General features: G+C 44.6%; 1 protein-coding gene across 1 annotated transcript in view; it reads right to left on the minus strand.

Moving 5' to 3' along the window:
• The window catches only part of LOC126529301 (uncharacterized), a 220,187-nt gene that overhangs the window by 23,264 nt on the left and 175,682 nt on the right, over nucleotides 1-21,241 (minus strand). The window contains exon 4 of the mRNA XM_050176903.3: nucleotides 18,209-18,345. The gene's annotated coding sequence lies outside the window, so the exon portion shown is untranslated. The remainder of the gene's footprint in view (nucleotides 1-18,208; nucleotides 18,346-21,241) is intronic.

Below are 21,241 nucleotides of genomic sequence, written 5' to 3' on the forward strand. Positions count from 1 at the left end.
AAGACACAGCTATTATAAACCTTTCTCTTGAGGGATAATGGCAACCTGCTGTTCATGATTTGAGAATGCCTGCCAAGCGCACCCCAGCCCATTCTTATTCTTCTGCTTATTTCACTCATGATCCGGATCCGCGCTCACTACCAGCCCTAAGTAAATGTATTCCCTTAGCACTTCCAGTGCCTCGCTATCTGTCGTAAGCTGCTGTTCTCTTCCGAGGCCGTTAAACATTACTTTAGTTCTCTGCAGACTAATTTTTAGACCCACTCTTCTGCTTTGCCTCTCCAGGCAAAGCATGCATTGGAATTGGACTCCTGAGTTACTAATCAAGGCACTATCATCAGCGAATCACAAGTTACTCAGGTATTCTCCATTAACTATTATCCCCAGTTCTTCCAAATCCAGGCCTCTGAATACCTCCTGTAAACACGCTGCGAATAGCATTGGAGAGATCATATCTGCCTGCCTGACGCCTTTCTTTATTGGGATTTTGTTGCTTTCTTTATGGAGGACTACGGTAGCTGTGGAGCGGCTGTAGATATCTTTCAGTATTTTTACATACGGCTCGTCTACACAAAGGTGCAGCGGTGGCGTAGAGGTAGAGTATCCGCCTCGCGTGCAAGAAGACCGTGGTTCGAACCCCGGTGCCGCGCAATTTTCTACCAGATTAAAGAAAAAAAAAGCCGCGTGTTGTTAAAATTGCATAAACAGGCGTGGAGTGCTGCTTGATCCCGGTGACCAGAACCGGTAAGGCACTCCTTCACCAGAGCAGGATTGGCCACCCTGTTGTAGCACTCGGCCACAACCTCCTATATGAATGCAACAATCAAAGTAAACTATATACGGCCGAATTAATGACAGAAATGTTATATTAATGAACACTGGACAAACACGTGCGCCTATAGCGGTACGCCTTGCAGGCTACTGTGGATAAATGCGATCATAAATGAAATGGTATTTCATAGGGCATAGAACACTTAACACACACGACATGGAGATTCATTTCGTTTGAGATCATTGTCTCGCAGGAAATTTAAGAGCGCCCTCTTAGGGCACCACATAAAGCAGCCACAGCTAAATAGTTCAATTACACTTCGTAGTGCGGTCTACGGGGCTTCACGATAGACTTTAAGAACGCCGCCCCCTATCGCTCTATAGCGTACGCGGTTTGTTCGTGCTCGTCTCTCTTTCTCCCCCTCCCACTCTCTTTCACACTATCTCCCCCCTAACCCTTCCCCTCTGTGCAGGGTAGCCAACCAGAACAACCCACTGGTCAAACTCCCTGCCTTTCTACTCATCCTTCTCTCTCTCTCTCTCTCTCTCTCTCTCTCTCTCTCTCTCTCTCTCTCTCTCTCTCTCTCTCTCTTCTCTCTACAAACACATTGTAACATGAGCGTACGTGCCCTTGCCCTTTTTTTTAATTAATAATATCGCCCGAGCGTCGACCGCACAGCTTATCGGCAGCTCCGTAGCGTCTTGGGGCGGCGGGATCGGCGACAGTACATGCGCGGGCGCACAAGACAGCTCCCAATTAGAATGTATTAGGCTGCGTTGTTTTACTTCCAGGGTACACCTCTCCCTGCTACAAGGCCGCATGACCCGCTGTGCTGTCGACGGCTCGCGCGATATTAATAAAAAAATTGCAAGGGTGTAAATGCTGAGCGGTGTTTAGAACGGCCCTTTGCAGTGTGAAGAGGCTGCGTGTATTGTACGCAGGGAACAAGGAAGATCCTATGCCCACTTGGTTTTATAGAGGAGCTCTGTAGTGTTGGCCAAGTTCAGACAAGTATACATGTTGGAAGCATGCACTATCGCGCGTGTTTAAGGCCACGCGGTAAGCGGAAATGGTAAATTGATTCGTAAGTGCGAATGAATTCGTACTGCCGTCAATGCCACGTAGAAGAAATTACTTATCTGGACCGTCATACGATAATGGGCGTTTCCTCTCAGGAGTTGCCGTGTTTTCAACAAGCAACGTAGTCGGTGTCAATGAATGGTTAATTTAAATGGACTCTAGGTGTCTATACTCTGCGCATTCTAAATGTACTCGGCTATTGTGTTGTTGTCTTCTTAGCAGATATATGCCAAGTAATTTTCTGTTTTACTTATTGTGAAAACAGACGTAATACAAGTTCTTGTAATCCTGTCGTACGAGCTGCATTGTTGGAGCGACCAATCCCAGTGCTGCATTGTACAATTACCGCGGTTCGAGCAAACCAATATTGCAATTATTCATTGTTCACTTTAGGGAACGTGTCCCAATCGCGTAGTTGAAGAGCAGCAGCAATGAAGTAATTTTTGTCTAGCACTATAATCATCGCTCAGCACCACTTAAGGCAAATATGTCCTCGAAATTGGACTCTACACGCACTGAAGTTCACGTTAACACTCATCCGGACTCCATTTTTTTTATTGATATGATATAAGGAGATGTTGACGCACAATTTAAGGCGCCGGCTACTCCTTATCTCTTGAATGGTTCTATCATACAACATATAGGGTTCAAGATTGCATATCAAATCACCTTTTCACACAAGCACCAGGACTTCTGACGCAACGATTTCACAGGAAGACTATGACGTAAGAAACACATGGTACATACAATATACAAGGTAAATATCCCCACAGTTATGTAGATAAATGTCTCAAAAATATAAACGATACTGTCGCCTAATAACACAGTCTCTACTCAGCAGGTAGTACATACATCGTGTAAATCCATTATCACATATAGTCACAACAGAACAGTCAACATAATTCACAAACACGTGCATATATACAGCGACATTGAAATGAAAAGAACAATAAAAGCGTTAATAACGTCCAACAATGCCGCTCTCTTGAAGAAAAGTATTTAATGCTTTTAAAGCGCTCTTCTGCATGGACGTTGTTGGCCAAGGACCAAGAACTTTCTTTAAACTGAAAGGTCTGCCATCTAATTTAATTAGGATTGACTGAAGTCGGCATCTCGGTGTGTCATGATGTGGGCAACCTAGAAGGAGGTGATATACATCTTCGTCTAAAAATACACAATCACATTCGGGAATTTTCGCACGGCCAATTCTGTGTAAGAAGTGCTTTGTGTAGGCAGTGCCTAGCCTTAATCGATGAATGAGGGTTTCCATAGTTCTGTCCAATGACAATGAAAATTTGAATTCAATAAGCGGATCAATGTGGTATAAGTTCCAGCTCTTAGAGTTCTGGTCAAACCAACTGTTTCTACAGATATTAAAAGCCGTTGCCCTTATAATGCAGCGTAATTCTTTCGGCCGCTGGATACATCCCATGTGCACCCTGCACAAGTGCCACAATCCCGCAAACGAGGCATTTGTCAGGAATTCAACTGCTACGCTTAGCAAAACTTCAACCATTAGGAGGTCACGCTCCGACAATAACCATCTGGTGTGCATTCCCTTCTGTGAACGCGGCTCTACAGCTGTGTTTACAGGTCGTGAACGGCACGTCTGTATCGGCATGACACAGCGAGTGCAGTGTTAGAAAAAATAAATGCGGGGAAGAGAGATGACGATGAGTGCTCGAGGAAAAATTGCAAGCCCAAAAAGGATGAAAAAATGTTTTAGGACGCACTGTCATTCGCAGCTGGAGGGACGTAAGGAAACAGAGTAGAGCTGCATCGACAAGAACAAAAACACAGTGTGCCTTTCACTCTCTTCTCGTGGTCGTGTCGTAATTTTTAGGACTAGGCCAGAATTTTCTACCAGAAGGAATACCGAAGCAGGCGCTTACATTTGCATGATCAGAAGTACATCAACCATGCCGATTTCTAATATTTATGCAGTTGAGTGAATAGTTTTGTTTCGCTGAAGAAATGAAAAGCTTCGTTTTACTGAACTGGCGTTCTGGCCGTGGGCCAGGCCTTAGTCTGTGTGATATAATATGCCTGTATACCAGGTGATTTTTTTTGTAGCATACACGGTATTAAATAAAATCACCTGTGGCAGATTGCATAATTTTTGTCATTGAGATGGATTACTTAATGAGGCGGACATTGCTTGCGTGAAAAATCGAAACGCATAACCAACTACATAACGAAAATAACTAATGGATTTTGTAATCAATTACCTCACAGCGATTGTTGCAATTTACGAAATGCAACCTGCGATTTCTTATAAAGGCGTATCTACTTGGAATGAAACTTTAGGATGACACCAGTTTCCAGATTATTCTTAAAGTTGGCGACACAATACATTGGTGGCCCAGTTACTTTTGTGCTTCAAGGCATAATCGACAGTTTCTTGAAATATTAAGTGGAACGACAGCACATTTTTTACCCGGCTACGACTTGGAGATTGCAATATGTGCTGTCAGTATACGTGCGGTACTTGAGAAGTTCATTACTGATTTCTTCTTGAATAATCAATTATGAGCTTCAACTTATTGTGCCAGTAATGTCCACCACTTCGAGCAATCGAGCTCAAGGAGTATAATTACTCTATCTGCCACAGGCAGTTTTTAATATTTTCTATGGATTAAACAAAAATTTTAAAAATCACACAGTATACACACGCATCGTGTTTTGATGAATTACCCAAATGGAGTCTCCCCACACCTACTGGACCTGCCTCCGAGCGCGTTCGTCCCCATTTTACTACATCAATCACTTCCCTAACTACACGGCAAGTTGAACAAAGAGCTCTCAGAGACATACTACCAACGCCCCGGCCTCGCCCGGTGCCACATGTTCTTTGTACATTTAAGGGACCACAAAACAGGTGTCACGACAGGCAAGTCAATGAATGACGCTGTCCAAGCACCGCACGGAACAAATGTTACTTCTCACTCTAACCTAAGCACAACGACGTAGCACCGACGTAGGAGCTCAAGCCTCGCTTACAGGCAACGTGCAGTAGTTGCAGTCACCAGACCGCACGCGTTACAAAGTCACGTGTGTCTGCAGACGAACTAAGGCACGTTCTGTATTTCCCAGCACACGACAGATTCGCATCCCTCCGTACACTGCAAATCAGTTTCCGTGGAAATCCCAAAGACGAATAAAAGTTCGCGATACCACCGAGCGTATAGCACGAATCTACAAAAAAATTGACACTTTCATCGGTCGCGCAAAGCTGCGAGGCGGTAGCCGGAGAAATATGATGCGCGGTAATCCGTAGACTGCTTCGTGCAGTCTTTGTTGGAGTGAACATTCGCAGGTGCGAGCGCGAGCAATGTCCTTTCGAGAAGTAAAAGGCAGTGCGAATCGTGTTGATGGCGATGGTTTCTGCTGGCAACCGCTTCGAAATGGGGCGGTGACAAATGGTCACCCAACATGCTCGAGCTAATAACGTACCTTTACACACGTATAGCATTCTAGAATTGAGCCTATCACTCTCTAGTGTTTGCTAGCTTCATTAAAATCTCTACCTCTATATTCGACGGTGAAAGTTGCGCCTTCCGCTGCTGAAGGGCAAGACCTGGCTGACATTTCCACTGTTGTCTTTATTTCGACGTCAGCAGAGAAATCTTGGAGGTCAATCTTCCCCAAATCTGAAGATTCTGAAGTGTCTTATACAGAAGGTTCACTATCAGACGATGAAAATAACATTGCTAATGCATTTAATGAGTATTTTAAATCTGTATTTACGCACGAAAATAGCGTACCGCCTGTGCCACCTATAGAAGATGTAGTCATTAGTGAACAGGGTAGTTTCAATACGATTCCGAATCTTGATGTTATCACAGCGTGTGCACAAGACAACACGTCAAATTTGTTTTTGAAAAGGTGTGCTGAATGGGCCATTAAGTACCTCCGTGTTTTATTTTCTAAGTCGTTGCTAGAAGGCCAAGTAGCAAGTGACAGGGGGATTGCCAGGTTAAAACCCCGCAATGAAAGCGAAAATAAGAAATGCGGTACTCACTACCGTCTAATCTCAATAAAGTCCACTGTTTCTAAACTACTCGAGCAGACCGTTCATAACAACATATCGGAGTATCTTGAAAAACATAAAATAGTAACTGAATACTAGCACGGATTCAGAAGAAACGTATTCAACTTGCACGCAGCTTATGGAAACACTGCATGACTTTCCCAACTCAATAAATAATGGACACCAAATTGATGCAATTTTTATGGACGTTGAAAAGTCATTCGACAAGGTATGGCATAAAAAATTCTGTTTTTAAGTACGAAAAAACACTACAGAACAGACAACTTGTAATTGGGCTGAACGCTTATCTTAGCAATAGGCAACAATGTGCCGTTTTCAAACATCACCCGTCAAGCTGACTTACAGTTGAGTCTGGCTTCCCACAAGGCTCGGTGCTTGGGCCTTTCCTTTTCTTGCTATTTATTAATCACATTGAACAAAATACTTCCGTTAAGATAAAACCCTTCGCGAATGACTGTGTGCTGTACACCACTGTAAAAAGTTCTGCTGATCAACTAATACTAAACGAGGCCTTTCAGAAAGTCTATGCTTGGTGCCAATTCTGTCAAATGCCCAGTAGCTTTAACAAAACAGTCTTTATGAAAATTACGAAAACGAAGTACCCGGTTGCCTTCGCCTATACTGGTAATAATGCATACCTCTCTGAAGTTACAGAGAATAAGTATTTAGGTGTTTTGATTAACAATATCTATAACTGGACTAAACACATCAATCTTCTAATCAGCAATACATGCAGTAAGCTGTACTTCCTTCGAGAAACTCTTAAGCTCACTACACCTGAAGTCCGTCTGCTGGCATACAGTACGGTTATACTACCAACGTCTGATTATGCTGTGAACCCGCCGTGGTTGCTCAGTGGCTATGGTGTTAGGCTGCTGAGCACGAGGTTGCGGGATCGAATCCCGGCCACGGCGGCCGCATTTCGATGGGGGCGAAATGCGAAAACACCCGTGTACTTAGATTTAGGTGCACGTTAAAGAACCCCAGGTGGTCGAAATTCCCGGAGTCCTCCACTACGGCGTGCCTCATAATCAGAAAGTGGTTTTGGCACGTAAAACCCCATAATTTAATTTTAATTTTTTTTATTATGCTGTGATTATTTGGTACCCATACAGAAAAAGCAAATATTGCCAAACTGAAAAGACTGCAAAAAAAAAAAAGGCTGTTCGCTTTGTTTTTGAGTTTCGGTAGCACATCGATAACTGATCTACTGCCGAAAGCCAGTCTGCAAACCTCAAGCCAGAGAAACTGCTGTTCACGTTTCAAACGTCTTTATCAATTAATTAAAGGGCACTTTAACATCGACACGACAGAATTGAGTAATTTCTCATCTGGATATGGCACTAGGCAGTGTCATGATATATCAATACCTAATACAACTAATTTACTTAAATATCGTTTCTCTCCGAGAACTGCTGCGGAGTGGAATAACTTAACTAGTCATTATGAACTGTCGTCAACGCTAACACCGCTTGTATCTAATTCAGAGCGACTGCATCCTTTTTTTTTTTTTTCGATCAATCAATCAATCAAAAGTTTATTTCACCAGAAAATTCTGGGTAGTCTTCAGGGCTAAAAGCTGCTCTGGGCAGCTTGACTGAGTCCCTGAAGACCCTTACATTGGCATCATCCGACGTTCACAGCCGCGTTGTCAGCTTTGCGTGAAACCTGTATTGTTTGACTTTTTGTGAAAATTCTGTTGACTATTGTATTTTGTAAACCACCCTGTTAAAATCCCCAGAGCGGGGATTGCAATGCTAATAAATAAATAAAACAAACAATCTAACGTTTATCGTTATATCTACTAAAACAACCATTTCGCTTCTTGCTGCGGGATTTGTACGGCTTTTCTGAAGTTTACATTTGGGCCTGTAACGGGCCGTGAGACGCGTTAATGGGCCTCACGCTATCCTTGAAGAATACAAGTCGACGTAAGCGCCATCCTGTAAACACGAGAAGCTGAGCTCTAGACGAAGACTAATCAAGACGAAATTGAACAGCCTTCCGACATTTCATAATTTAGTAGTTATTCATTCCTTCCTATAAAGATAAATGCGCTCAAATCCCCCGATTTCTGGACCATCCTCCGCTGTAGGTGCGGACCATATCTTGAAGGTTCATCGTCATGAGTTGTCATAACAACGGATTCGTTTTCCTTATGTTGATCACCCGTTGCAAATAACGATTATACCGTGCTGCACATATTCCATTCTTTAGTGCCAGTCGGATTAAAATCGATGAGACTTGCCTCGATACCTGAACGAGAAGATTTTTTTTTATTATTGAAGCCTGCAGCAAGAATGGGCCTCGTGGCACAGTTCTCGTAAATTGAAGAAAAATTGAAGAAAGATTTCACTCAATTACGGTGTCAGATGCCTTCCTTAAACTTTCGTCGCCACACAGCTGGTCTGGCTCCCTCCCCGCTGCGTTCATACGGTGGTGAAGATGTGCCAATGAATGGTGTTTTTTTTTTTTCTTATTCTGTCGCGGACCCATGAATCCAAGGGAAAACATTTTAGAAACAGCATATACAGCAATTGCAGTGAATTTTGGCATTCTTGAAATTATTTTATTCGGACCCTCAATTCTTGGGCAATTTCCCAAGGTTGCTTGCTCAGCAGTTGAGGAGATAGCTGTTTCAGAAAGGTTCTTTAGATAAAAGCCTATACCAATATGAAATCTTTTTATTCCTTTGATTCTTCCCAAACACGTGAGTTGTTTCCTTGGAATGACTAATCGCCTTCCAGTTCCATCTTAAATTCAGCGAATTCCCCATAGTGGGTATGATCCACTAACAGAGGGCAAACAAACAAACAAACGGAGCAGACGCAGTGAACCATTGCCGTTACATGTAGCAAAAGCGAGTCTAATTTTAAACCATTACCACAACAGAGAAGGCAACGTCCTAGCACACTGGCAATGCGCGGACGCCATCACTGTGCTGTTCACGGATGTTGAGCGGACGTTAGCCAATAAAGGCGGCTGCTAACACGATCGCTCTCTATGGGTTCACTATTTCTCCACTGTTGTAGCATCGACAGAGGGATTGAGACGTAGCATCCTGGAGTGCCACTCTGCTGGTCGTGAGCTTTAACCACCGCGGCACAATGAAAATTTCTGAAATCTTCTCGCAGACGATTTTTGGCATTCCAGCGACAGACGGCGCCGGTTCATACCGACAGACGTCAAAACGACCAATGCAGTGGGGCCATCAGAGCTATCGCTGCAGAAGGCAACGTGTCGCTCAAAAAGAAAGTTTAGCAGTTGAGGCAAGGTTCCCCGCGGTCTGCCGTTCGGAACCGAGAACAGAAGCTTTTTCGCGGTGGTCGCTTAATAATCTCATGTACAACCAGCAGGGCAGCAAAATCGCGAGATCGGGGCTACTTTCCGAGCAACAACTTCAAGCGCAGGCGCACCAGAAAAATATGGCTAATCAGTAATCCGGAAACCTAGTACGTTCACGGGCAAGGAATGACCTTGACAAGGAGACGACTGTCATCCACCCCATGCTACACACTCACGCTGAAGACAACGCCAAAACAAAGTGCAGGTCAAAATTCATCTTTATCCTGACCAAATTGTGCGAGCATTCTGCGACACACCTATTTTTAGGGGCTACAGGAGTACCGGTGTTAAGGTACTTAGAGGTGCAAGCGTAGAAGCGAATCAGTTTGCGTACAACCATAAGGACTCGTAACAAGGAACATTCGTACGTGGGAATGCGGTTAGTGTATGTTGAAACAATCCTTCTATGTCGTAAATATTGAACAACATTTTACGAACCCAAGACAATCTTCGAGACAAATTGAGACTGTAGCAAACGCTTCAAGTCATTACTAATGAGAAGAGGAATGTGATTGACGTTTAATTAAGCGAGCCCACAGATAACGCGTAGTAATTAACCATGCATACGCCAACGAGGCGCTCAAATTAGCACCGGCGCGGCGATTAGGCGCTCGAACGGCTAATTGCTGGTACTTTTTTTTCCCCACGCAGATGCGACGAAATGCACTTCTCTCCCATTAGTTTCCACACCCTTCCTCTTTATTTCTTGTTCGCTATTCTTCTCTATCTCTTCTACGATGAGTACAGCCGCTTCGCCAATGAATCAAGGCGTGCCTAGACGTCGCCTGCAGACGCCACCAGCAGGGAGCGCATTGTCGATTCGCGCCTGGACTAGCGAAAGAAGAACGGGGCAATTCGGGAGTGACAACTTAACACACAAAGCCGCAGCGAGCGAAATTGGACGTCCCAATATAGCGTCGGCAAGGCGTTAGGAAATGGAACAAAGCCACAACAAAGATGGAACAAAACCGGAATGAAGCTTACGGGAACCACATTCGGATGGAAGATATATGCGTGAGAAAGTAGAAATATAGAAAGAGCCACCTAAGGTTAGCGTTCAGATATTTCCTCTTGTACTACGAGGGGAAAAAAAATTATGCTCTAATTACCTGACTAGTTTTACGATATTTTATATTCATCTTTTGAAAATGAAAGGCAAGACCTCTGCACAGCTCTCAATCAACTAGATGGAAGGCCGTTGACCTTGAACAATATCTTGGGACCATGGCCTCGCATATCGCAGCTACAAAAGGCCACAAAAGCGCTGCTGCGATATTTGAAAGCGACCGGATTGAGTCAGCGTCTGTGATCTGGACTGAGTGACCGACTGATATCTCCAGTGGACTCTCTCTTCTTTTAATCTTTCCGTCCCCCTTTCCCTTTCCCCAGTGTAGGGTAGCCAACCGGGCTCAGTCCTGGTTAACCTCCCTACCTTTCATTTTTCATTTTCTCTCTCTCTATGTATATATTCAACTGTAATGTACGGTCCGTTTCAAGATGCGAATCAAAATGTCGCGAGGCATCGTGTGATTGCTCGGGTTTTCTGGGAGGGGAGATGCGGCGTGACATTCCGCGGTTTCAGAATAGATCGTCTTTTTCCGGCCACTGTTCGAGGGGCCGCTTGTCGCGCCTTCTCGTAGTTGCCGGTGCGTTCTGCAACGGCGAAGCCGCTGCGATGCAGCTGTCGCAGGTGATCGTCTTCGCGCTGTTGTTTCCCTTCCTATAAAGCTGTTCCGTATGGAGATTTTCGTCTGTTTTGTCGGAGGAGCTCTTCTTCCTCGGTGAAGAGGAATTCCTGCGGCAACGATCCCGTCCCTTCGCGCCGGTCTCTTGACGGGCGCGAGAAGCATGTTTCTTACGGCCAGCCTGGTCTTGGTAGGCCAATGTGTCCGTTCTCATTCGTAGCAATCCCGTGTGTATACCTTGAATGTACACATTCATGGCGCATTTCGCTGCATGCCGCCAGAGCACACCGTCTACGTCTACGTAAACCCAATCGGTCGCATCTTCGTTGTACACTTGTGCGTAACTGCCACGCGTAATTTGCATATGTTGGTGCGCCAACTTGAGTATAACTGTGTTCGGCGGCACAGCACATCGGAATAGCAGCTAAATGCTGTGCTTACTTTCTGCAGGTAAGCAGCATATTTGTAAAAAAAAGAACTATTGTCTCGTGTGTTAGAGCTGTGCACTGCTGCCGAACAATGAAATTGCTGCTTTTGTTTGGCATAATAATTTTTGGGGGCTCTTGTTGCAATTACCAAGGAAGTGCGGGATATGTCCAAAGCCTTTGAAGATTTCAAGCGCGAGCTCAGGTTGGAAATGAAAGCCTTAAAGGACAAATTTCATGGCATCAGCGAAATAACTAAGCAGTTGAAGGAAGTGCTAACGGAGAACCGAGAACTCCGTTCTCAAAATGTGAAGTTGACTAACAAAGCAGAAGAGTCAGAACAGTACCAGCGCGCCAACAACATTGAGATCAAAGGCATTCCTCTTGAAGGTGAACCGGTAGCTATAATCCAACAACTTGGTGTAGTCATACAGGAGGACGTCACAGAGGCTTACGTTGACATTCGTCATCGTGTACGCACTGATCGGCACGACAAATCAAATATAATTGTGCGGTTAATTGTAGAACTAAGAGAAACGTCTTTCTCTGCAAGGCAAGGAAGGCAAAATCGGATGCAAGAACACTTGGCTTTCAGTGCTCACCAAAGGTTTATGTGAATGAAGACTTAATTACAGATATGGAAAGCAGCTGCTTGGTGCCACGGGGCAAAAAAAAAAAAAAAAAAAAGAAGGAACTCAGACAGAATACCGTGTGGACCGCGGGGGAAAGAGTTCGCAAGGAAAGATGAAAACTCCTCGGTGTTGAATATTTCCAGCGTTAACGATACTGAAAAGATGAACGAAGGAGCGTAGTGTGATTTTTTTCTTTTTATCTGCATGAACTTGTGAGATTGTCCTAAAATATGGACAACTCCAATGCATGTAATTATTTTGATGTTGCGACTCTCAAGTAATCTATTTCATGTACCTCGAAACGGTTGAATACTTTACACATAAGCGCGCGTAGTCCTAAATATAAAGAGGAACCACTTAGCGACTTTCAGACCTTGATCTCCCACAACTTTGATGTTTTAACGTATACGGAAACATGGCTAACAGCAAACTATAATCATCCGCACTTTGACGATTACTCGTACAACGGTCATGTGCGACAAAAGAGAAGGGGCGGCGGCGTAGCCGTATGTTTTAGGCAGTCAGTGAGGTACGAAATTATTTCAGAATTCTCAACAATAAATAGTAGTACTGAGCGTCTGCACGTTTGGAGCAAGTCGTAGCTTTGGCTATGTACAGGCCGCCAATCGGAAACAGACTAGATTTCTTAGATTACTTAGAGCGTGTTCTTCATTTTCTAAGCGGGTATCAATGCTTTTTGACATAATGGGGAACGTGAATACTATGTTTATCAGGTGATGCTTCTGATAAGAAAGTTACTGAAATCATCAACTCTTTTGCATGCCCAAGTCTCACCGCAGAAGCCGCACGGTTAACAGAAAAAAAGTACTACCTTGCTCGACAAATGTGTAACGAACATTAATTGGGCAGATTGTATCGCTGGACTGCAAACCACTGATATGAGCAATCGAGTGCCGATTTCTTTTCTTACAAGTGTACAGGCTAAATGCAAAACTTCAGTGACAATCTTATCTCGCACCCTTAGAAATCTTTCGTTCATATATTCACTTGATCGACTGGGCAGGCGTGTTGGAACAAGGAAACACCAATGGGGCATACGAGGCAACTTTCTTAAACTTGCAGTGTGCTATAATCAAGCATTTCCAAAGACTGCCAGAAACCAGCGGCCCAAACTAGCAAGAAAGCCGTGGGTTGACGCAATACTATTGAAAATGATCTACACGAAAAATAAAATGTGCCACGCTTTCGTTCCGTCTAGGAATTTAGTTGTACTTTCTGAATTTAAAAAATAAAGAAACAAGTTTACGATTGAGTTAAGGTACACGAGGGAAAGGTATTATGAACAACTCTTTGCGAATATAAAAAATGACTCCAGGAGAATGTGGAAAGAAGTAAAGAACCCAATGACTGTGAAAAAAACAAGCTTCACGGCTCAAAACCAGTTCGGGCATCTTGTCGGGTAAAGAAGCTGCTACTAAGATGAACGATCTGTGGTGACAAGTGCAGAAGACAAAAACTATAACAATCCGATACCTTCTTCAACATTAAATAAATGCAGCCTTACAAACTCTGTAGTACTAGCCCCTGTGAGACTTCGGAGGAAGTCATGCAATTAATATACGAGATCAAGGATAATGTAACGGCTGATTTCGACAAGATTAAGTCAGATTAAAATACGTAGCCGAAATTATAGCCCCAATCATCGCTTATATAATAATTGGAATATTTGAAAGTGGTGTTTTCCCAGACCGCTTAAAGATAGGAAGAGTTTGCCCTGTCTTTACAGGAGGTAATAAACGACAATTCACTAACTACAGACCAATAACCGTTCTTCCAGTTTTATCGAAAGTATTTGAGAATACGATAAAAGCTCGATTGTGCAAATTCTTCACTAAGTACAATGTGATCAGGGAAGCGCAGTATGGCTTCCAGAAAAATAAATCCTGCGAGGCAGCCCTTCTGAATAATAAACATGAATTAGTTAAAAACATTGAACATAGGCTCTACACATTGGGTTTGCTTATAGATTGTAGGAAAGCATTTGATTCGGTATGTCATGAAGTCCTCTTGTACAAACTTGGCAAGTACGGCTTGCGTGGAGCGGTAAGTTAATGAAAAACTATCTAACAAACTGGCATGAATACGGTAGCATAAATAACAGCGCATCCGCTTATGCAACTATAACTAGATGAGTACCGCAAGAGTCAACACACGGCCTTCTCTCGTTCATAATATATGTATATGAACGATCTCAGTGGCATCCGATGTTCTCCCAAGCTAATGATGTATGTAGATGGCGCTCATATTATTTTCAGCAGTACATCCATTCAAGAAGTTGAATACGAAGTGACTAATTACCTAAATAAGGTGGCAGGTCTGCTCAGTTCAAATAAATTGCAGCTGCATTTAGTAAAACTGTTCGTAAAACGAAATACATAACATGTGCTCCAATCAATGAGCCACGTCAATACAAGACAACTATTGCGTTTGAGGGCAGACAGCTAGAGCAGGTAAAGACCCAGAAGCTCTTACGAGTTTCATTTACTGAAAGCTTGACGTGGAACACATATGCAGAAAAACTAGTAATAGAACTTCGTATAATTGTTGGATGCCTAAACAAACTCAGCCCAGTCTTACCAAAATTGTCACAAAACGCATTATATTACGCTCTGTTCTGTTCCAGAGTAACATTCTGTATTTTGGTACGGGGTACAACCCCACAAACTAATTATCAAAAACTAATAATTCTGCGGAAAAGAGTTCTGCGAGCATTCGAACAATGTTATGGCGTTATCGGGGACTTGACAACTAAACCTCTTTTTGGAAAATATTCAATGCTAAAAGTAACGGAACTATACTATTTCAAGCTTTTACTATGGGTTACGCAACAGAAGCCTGGATGTTTTCAGAGTACATCAGTGGTTACAATGTACACCATACGTCAGCAACGCAAAAAAACACCAACAATGAGGACCAACTACGATAAACAACACATAGAATACCAAGTACTGGCATTGCTAAATTGCTTACATGGTCTTATAGATGGTGATCATATACATTCTAGTAGCATGGTCAAGTCCATCCTGACACGTAATGGTATTGAGTTTGCTGAAACAATGAAATGTTTTTGTCCTGTCATACTTTGTCATTTTGCATTGCGTATTACAAATGTTGTATTTTTTTCTTCACCTGATGCACGCGTCTGTGTTACCTCAGTTGTGTGTATGTCGACAATGTTCCATGACTTGGGCCATAGTCGCTTCATGCGAAAGAACCGGGCTCGCAGACCGTGGCCAAGTGAGCGACCGCGGCTCTAGGCATCGGCTTCACAGTGCGTCAGAATCTTTGGCGGTGGCACGCGGAAACGATGCGCCGTTCGTCCCTGAGAAGCGATAGGCTCGACGCACGGTTGAGAGCGTCGCAATACGATAGCGCACGAGCGCAGTCACGTGGTTTTATTTCACGCTTCGCGGGCTTTCTTTAAACGCCGAAAAAGATCACCACGCGGCATGTACGTTGCCACAAAAAAATTGGATCGGTTGTTTTGCAATGCCCTCTACGACGCAACGAAATGCACTTGGCCCTTAAGCGAATATGAAAAAATTTGCATAATTGATCTCAGTTGATTAACTAATTAGGCGCAGTATGAAATATACCCTAAGGAACGCCACACGACGGCAAACCTTATGTCTTTGGTTTCATTCAGTTGCAGTTAAGCACTTGTATTAAAATCCTTGGTTCATGTTACGTGAAACAACCTGTATATCACTTAGACTTTGGGTGCTTCGTTGGTGTTTTCTGTCGATTGCCCCTCTTCGTGATTTTCATCTACTAATTAAGATTCAGTGTATATCTTCCAATGAAAAAAGTCATTTGTGTATGCGCTGTCACACTGTCTGTCAAAATATAACAGAATCTTACGCACATTTTAATGTCGTCAGACAAAGAGACACGCAGCATCGCATGGTGTCACTTATTAGCAACTTTTCGGAAAATCAGGTTCCTTTTATGTAACGTAGCAGTACTTTTAAAGCTACTAAAGCTAGCTTAATTCTAGGCACGTATACTGGAATGTTGAGTTGTTTCCTCTTTATTTCGTTTCTCAAATCTTTCGTACCCCAACTTTATTTTGTGAACACAGCATAGCAAACCATTAGATTACATCCTTTTGTCTGTCTCTTCGATAATATTTTGTATTTTTGTTCATATTTATTGTTTTTCACAACACAGAAAAGCAACCAGCTGAATACGCAACAACTCAGATAATAGAACCGATTTAAGGTAAAAGATCGCTTTTCTTTGCAGATGGTGTCTATATACCTGATCAGTCGAAATGAGTTTTCCTGGGCAAAACGGTTTTCAGTTTTCCAGCATCAAAAATGAAAGCCTTGTCCCGTGCGAGGCCCTGATTATCGTTTCTAGTATTTTCATCCACCTTTACGAGTTAGTAGTGCACTTCCTCTCTCCTTATTACTCCGCTTTCTTTCTTTCTTTATTTATTTTTTTTTTCCTCTCTCAAACCACACCCCGCCACGCTTCGCCTCATAGGCGTTATGTAGCGCGGTGAAGGCGACTTTACTGACGCCAGCGGATTGGGAGATAGAACCAGAAGGAAGCGCTCGACCCTTTGGCTGCAGCTAATCCCCTAATCCCCCCCCCCCCCGTGAGCGGCTCCACATTAAACGTATAATCACGGATGGGTTAGTGGCGCACAACGGGCTCGACCTTTATCGTTTCTCGTACGCTCGCTGAAAGTTCCCTCTCCCGAACGACTCACGTGACCCTCTACTGCGTTCACGGTACTGCAGTCGGTGAATGAGGCGGTGTGCAGGCGTCCGTTCAGCATGCGAAGTGCCATTGATCTGCTCGGGGATATCCATAGGGGACTCGCCTAAGCGTTCCATGGCTATTACGTGTCCTCGGAACTATGGCTTTTTTTTTATGAATACAGAAAAGGTATGGGAGCACAGTCGAACTCCTCCCCAGAAGCCGGTGGCACGCAAGGCGATCGATGAGCCAGCACGCATTCGCGTTCGCATGTTCGGAATCAATCATGGCCCAAACATTCTGCGTGGGAACCGCGCGCACTTTCCTCGTCCTTTCGTGCATGTCCGGTTACCGGTCGTTTCGCGTGAAAGCAGCTGCCGAGCACGAAACTGCATACACAAGGACCCAGTGGCTGTGTGCCGCTGAGACCGATGTAGCGAGTTCGATCCTAACGGCACTGCTCAGTGACACTGGAGGAGATGAATAAGGACAGACGTTTGAACGCCTTAACTGTCCAAGGCTCAGAGTAGGATGGAAAACTGAGCGAGCTGGCAAGCTTTCGTGATGTATTATTTTCTTTTTCTTTCTTTAAGCAGCGCTCACCAATTGACGAAGGACGTCTCAGGGTAGCTTTGCTGATTTAGTGGTAGAAGATTAAGACAATGCTTGATGAAATAGCGAGAGCACTGGTGTTGATCAATGGCATATATCACCTTGAATATTGTGAAGAGTGCAGCTACCAAGGCCATGTATATACAGGGGATCGTTCAAAGGAATATTCCCAGATGAACAAAAAAAAACAGGCTTAGCTTCTTTTCCCGCGGCTCCGTGTGAAGGCTTACGCCGGGCTCCGTTGCGTACGTCCGGCGCTGCGGCACCGAGTGGTATCCTACCCTGTCACTTGCACGGCTTCAAAGGCAGCCACTACCTATTATAGCGTTTTGAAGTGTTGTAAACACCCGAAGCTGGAAAAACCTCGCCACCTCCCCATAACCGCAGCGCAGGTGGGACTTTAAACTTTCGTTTTCAGCTTGATTCGGAGCTTCCGAAGCAGCCGACGCGGCCGCCGTCTCCGCGTGATCCCTCATACGACGTCACGCCGAAGGCAGCGCCAGCTTTTCGGGGGGTGGGCCTCGGCCCCAATATAGCTATGGGATGCAGAAAACACGGTTTCGTCCTGGCTCAACGAGTAGCTTGTTCTACCGTGGTCGTCACGAAGAGGTGCGGGTGCTCGGCAGTGAAGTGTCTCGTACCAGCATTCTAACCATCCTTCGGACCTAGTTTCCGCAAAGGTGCACAGAACAGTGTTTGTTGTCTCAGGTAAAAAAAAAAAAAAAACACTCGAAAGATTGTGGATGGAAAAGAGCACAAAAGCACAGTGCCACAGAATGAGAACCACGGCTCTTTCTCAGAAGCACCAGAAAAAGAAACCAGCTCGGCGCGCCGACGTCTCTGCAAATGTATGATATAAACGAAGGTGCAACCCTTACCTCCTGATGATACTCTCTCCTTAGCGCCGAGCGCGCTACTACGACCTCTGGAAACGCCCTTGCAACTGCACTGGCCTTCCGAGGCGCCTCATCCTAGCAGTGGCTTGGCGAGTGGGACAGCAGCCAGAACGTCTTCCCTGCAAAAAGTTGAACGGCAGCAGTGGTGTGAATTCTGAGACGGCATGCTCCGTTAGGTTTACTTTATTAGGTTTCGTGTATTTCTTTTAATGCGCAAGAGGCTGCAGTTTGCCGTTGAGGCACACTGTATAGCGAAGGGCTCCGGATTTATTTAGGCCATGTTAAAAGGTAGGCAACCTACATAGGCAGAAAACGAGGGGATGCATACAGAACACTTTCCAAGTGTGCATCTTTTGAGCAAGTCAACAGTAACCAACACGAGTACTCGTTAATTAGACAACCCACGGTTATTGGTGCTTGTCCTCGTTTTTTTGTTTTCGTTTTCTGTTCATGCTTCGCCTGCTTCTGCGCTGTTCAAACAACACGGATCACCAACTAAGCCGTTCCTGCACTTTGATGAAGCGTCGCATAACACCTTAACAACTTTCTCCTTGGCTAGTATGTCTTCATTAAGGGGCATTTACACTGTTATAAAGACGATCAACGGTAAAAAAAACAATAAAAATCCAGGCGTGATGTCGTTCTCGGCCTCACAGTGTTTTACTTGTCTTCGTCGAGGTAAATACGCCCTCTAATTCACTGAAATTTCTGTGCGCGGATATTTGTGAAATCCGCCTTCATTTTGACGCTGCCGCCATGGTGTGGAATCAAAATCGCGACCGCTAGGGCCCACCAGCACAACGCCACAACCACTAAATCACTGCAGTAGTTCTAGTTTAGTCTGCCAGCCACTTGACATAACGCGCTCCTAAATACGGCAAACGTGTGCAGTTTGAGAGAGCGCTCGGAATGTTTGTCAACCAGCTTATCCTCAGAGCACGCGCAGATTCATTTCACGGGGAGTCTGTTAATTCCGTTGGAATCGCTACATCAAAAAAATTCATCAACAATAATATTCGGATCAGAATGAAGCTTTTCGGGAACGTAGAGAACGATATACGACCTCAACCAACGTATATAGAAGTGTTTATATACAAGTTATAGGTAGAAGAGGCTCTTGGCTAGGTAGGAGGTCAGGGAACGCAGTCAGTGTAGTAAAATTGACCTACAGGTAACAAAGCTTCTGCATCAGTACGCACACAGTTTGACCAGGTGCGTAGCAGAAAAGAGCACAAATTATACGTATACAGCATGTGTAAGGGCCCGTTAGCCCATACTACTTCCTCATTAAAGAAAGAAACCGACAACGTGCAGCCGCGACGAGTACAGCAGTGTTCAAACTACACAGCGGCAATGTCAGAGCAAGAATGTATTAATGGCCGTGGTGAGACCACAACTTCGCGCGCTCGTGATCGCTTGGTCACGTTTCATGTTCATGACTGCAGGCACTCTAACTTTTTACCTCTTTTGCGCCCACGCGCACACAAACACGCACAATCACACACGCTAACACAAACCCAGAAACACACAAAAAAAGAACACCCAAGAAGAGTACAAGCAGACCCACCACTGAGTCGGACTGATTAATCAACGGATGCTCCAGGAAGCCAGACCTGAGCAGAATCGAGGGAGGAAATGAAGAGGGTGCGCAGGAAGAGCCTAATCCCAGGAAAGGCTAAAAGTGTGATACACGCATGCGGTTCACCGCGGCAGCTGCAGTAAAGTAGCACCCTCCGTCGAGATTGCCGACGCAATTAGCGCACGACTCGCGTGGGTGCGATCGACCGCAGACACTCGACGGGGACTGGATACAGTATAGACAACGGTGGCTTAGAGAGCTGGTGCAGAGCGACCCACACTAAAGGCCAGCGAGAAGCGTCAGAAAAAGCTCGCGTGACGATGGCACTTGGGATGCGTTGCGATTCGGCCCATGGCACAGCGCCGTCCGATTGGGCATCCGATCAGAGACGGCTGCTTCCCTGCGTCAGACGGTGTAATAGAACGCTTACGCGAACGAACATTGCTCGTCCACTATAGTGTGCAGTTTCTGAAAATAAAGATACGACGAAAAGTTCCTTTCTAATAATTACCTTTGAAAAAACAACAACATAAAAAAAAGTTAATTTCTCTGGCGTTTAACTAAACTCACTGTGCTACTGTATCTGGGTGTTTAAGATTATTGCTAGCTTAGTATGTGCCGTTTGAAGGACAGCTCACATAGCTTTTCTGAACCTGCTGTTTCGCACGGCATCGCCTTCTACATAAGAAACGCTCGCACTTAAAGTATGCGCCCCAGGCACATCTACTGGCCTTCAAAAAAGATCGCTAAAGGAGTAATGATGGCACATATTTTTTTTTATCTCGGACATACTGCACCGCATGTTTCTGGCATGCAAAAACAATCACACTTAGCAAGTATAAACGATTAGAAAACATGTACTAGATAGACAGAAAACTACAGTTCCGAAATGCTGGGCCACCGTCGTCTGCATCATTGTGGAGGCCCGACCCAGTGAAAAAATTGGTGCCGACGCCACGCAACAAGCAAAATTATGACGATGTTGTTTATTGAAAAAAAAAAACGGCGACAGGGCTAAACATTGTAAGTGATAGCGAAGTTTGGCGCAGTTCTAAAGCTTTTCCGACGCTCCTCCGAGAATACGCGGGGCCAAGAGGTAAGGTCGACGCGGCAGGCGAGGAAACATCTGGGGCCAAATTCACAAAAGCTTCTCGCTCGTAAGTTCCGTCTTTCATTGGCCGATCGCCTTCGCTAATAACATGTCCTACATCACTACTGGCTGGCACGAACGCTTTTAGCTTAGGAAAGTTTGGTGAATACGGGCCCTGTTCCGCAGCAGAAGCACAGCTCTGGCCGCTAGCAGGCGTCTCGAAATGCTGGTGTGATCAGGAGCGCCTCAGCGGCGTCGCAGGTGTCGCGGTGAGTGCAGTGAATGCGCATCTCCACCACAATCTAAGGCGAGTGAAGCAGCAATGATACTGAAAACCACTTACGGC

Source organism: Dermacentor andersoni, chromosome 8 (genome assembly GCF_023375885.2).
Source record: "Dermacentor andersoni chromosome 8, qqDerAnde1_hic_scaffold, whole genome shotgun sequence".
NCBI classification, from domain to species: Eukaryota; Metazoa; Arthropoda; class Arachnida; order Ixodida; family Ixodidae; genus Dermacentor; species Dermacentor andersoni.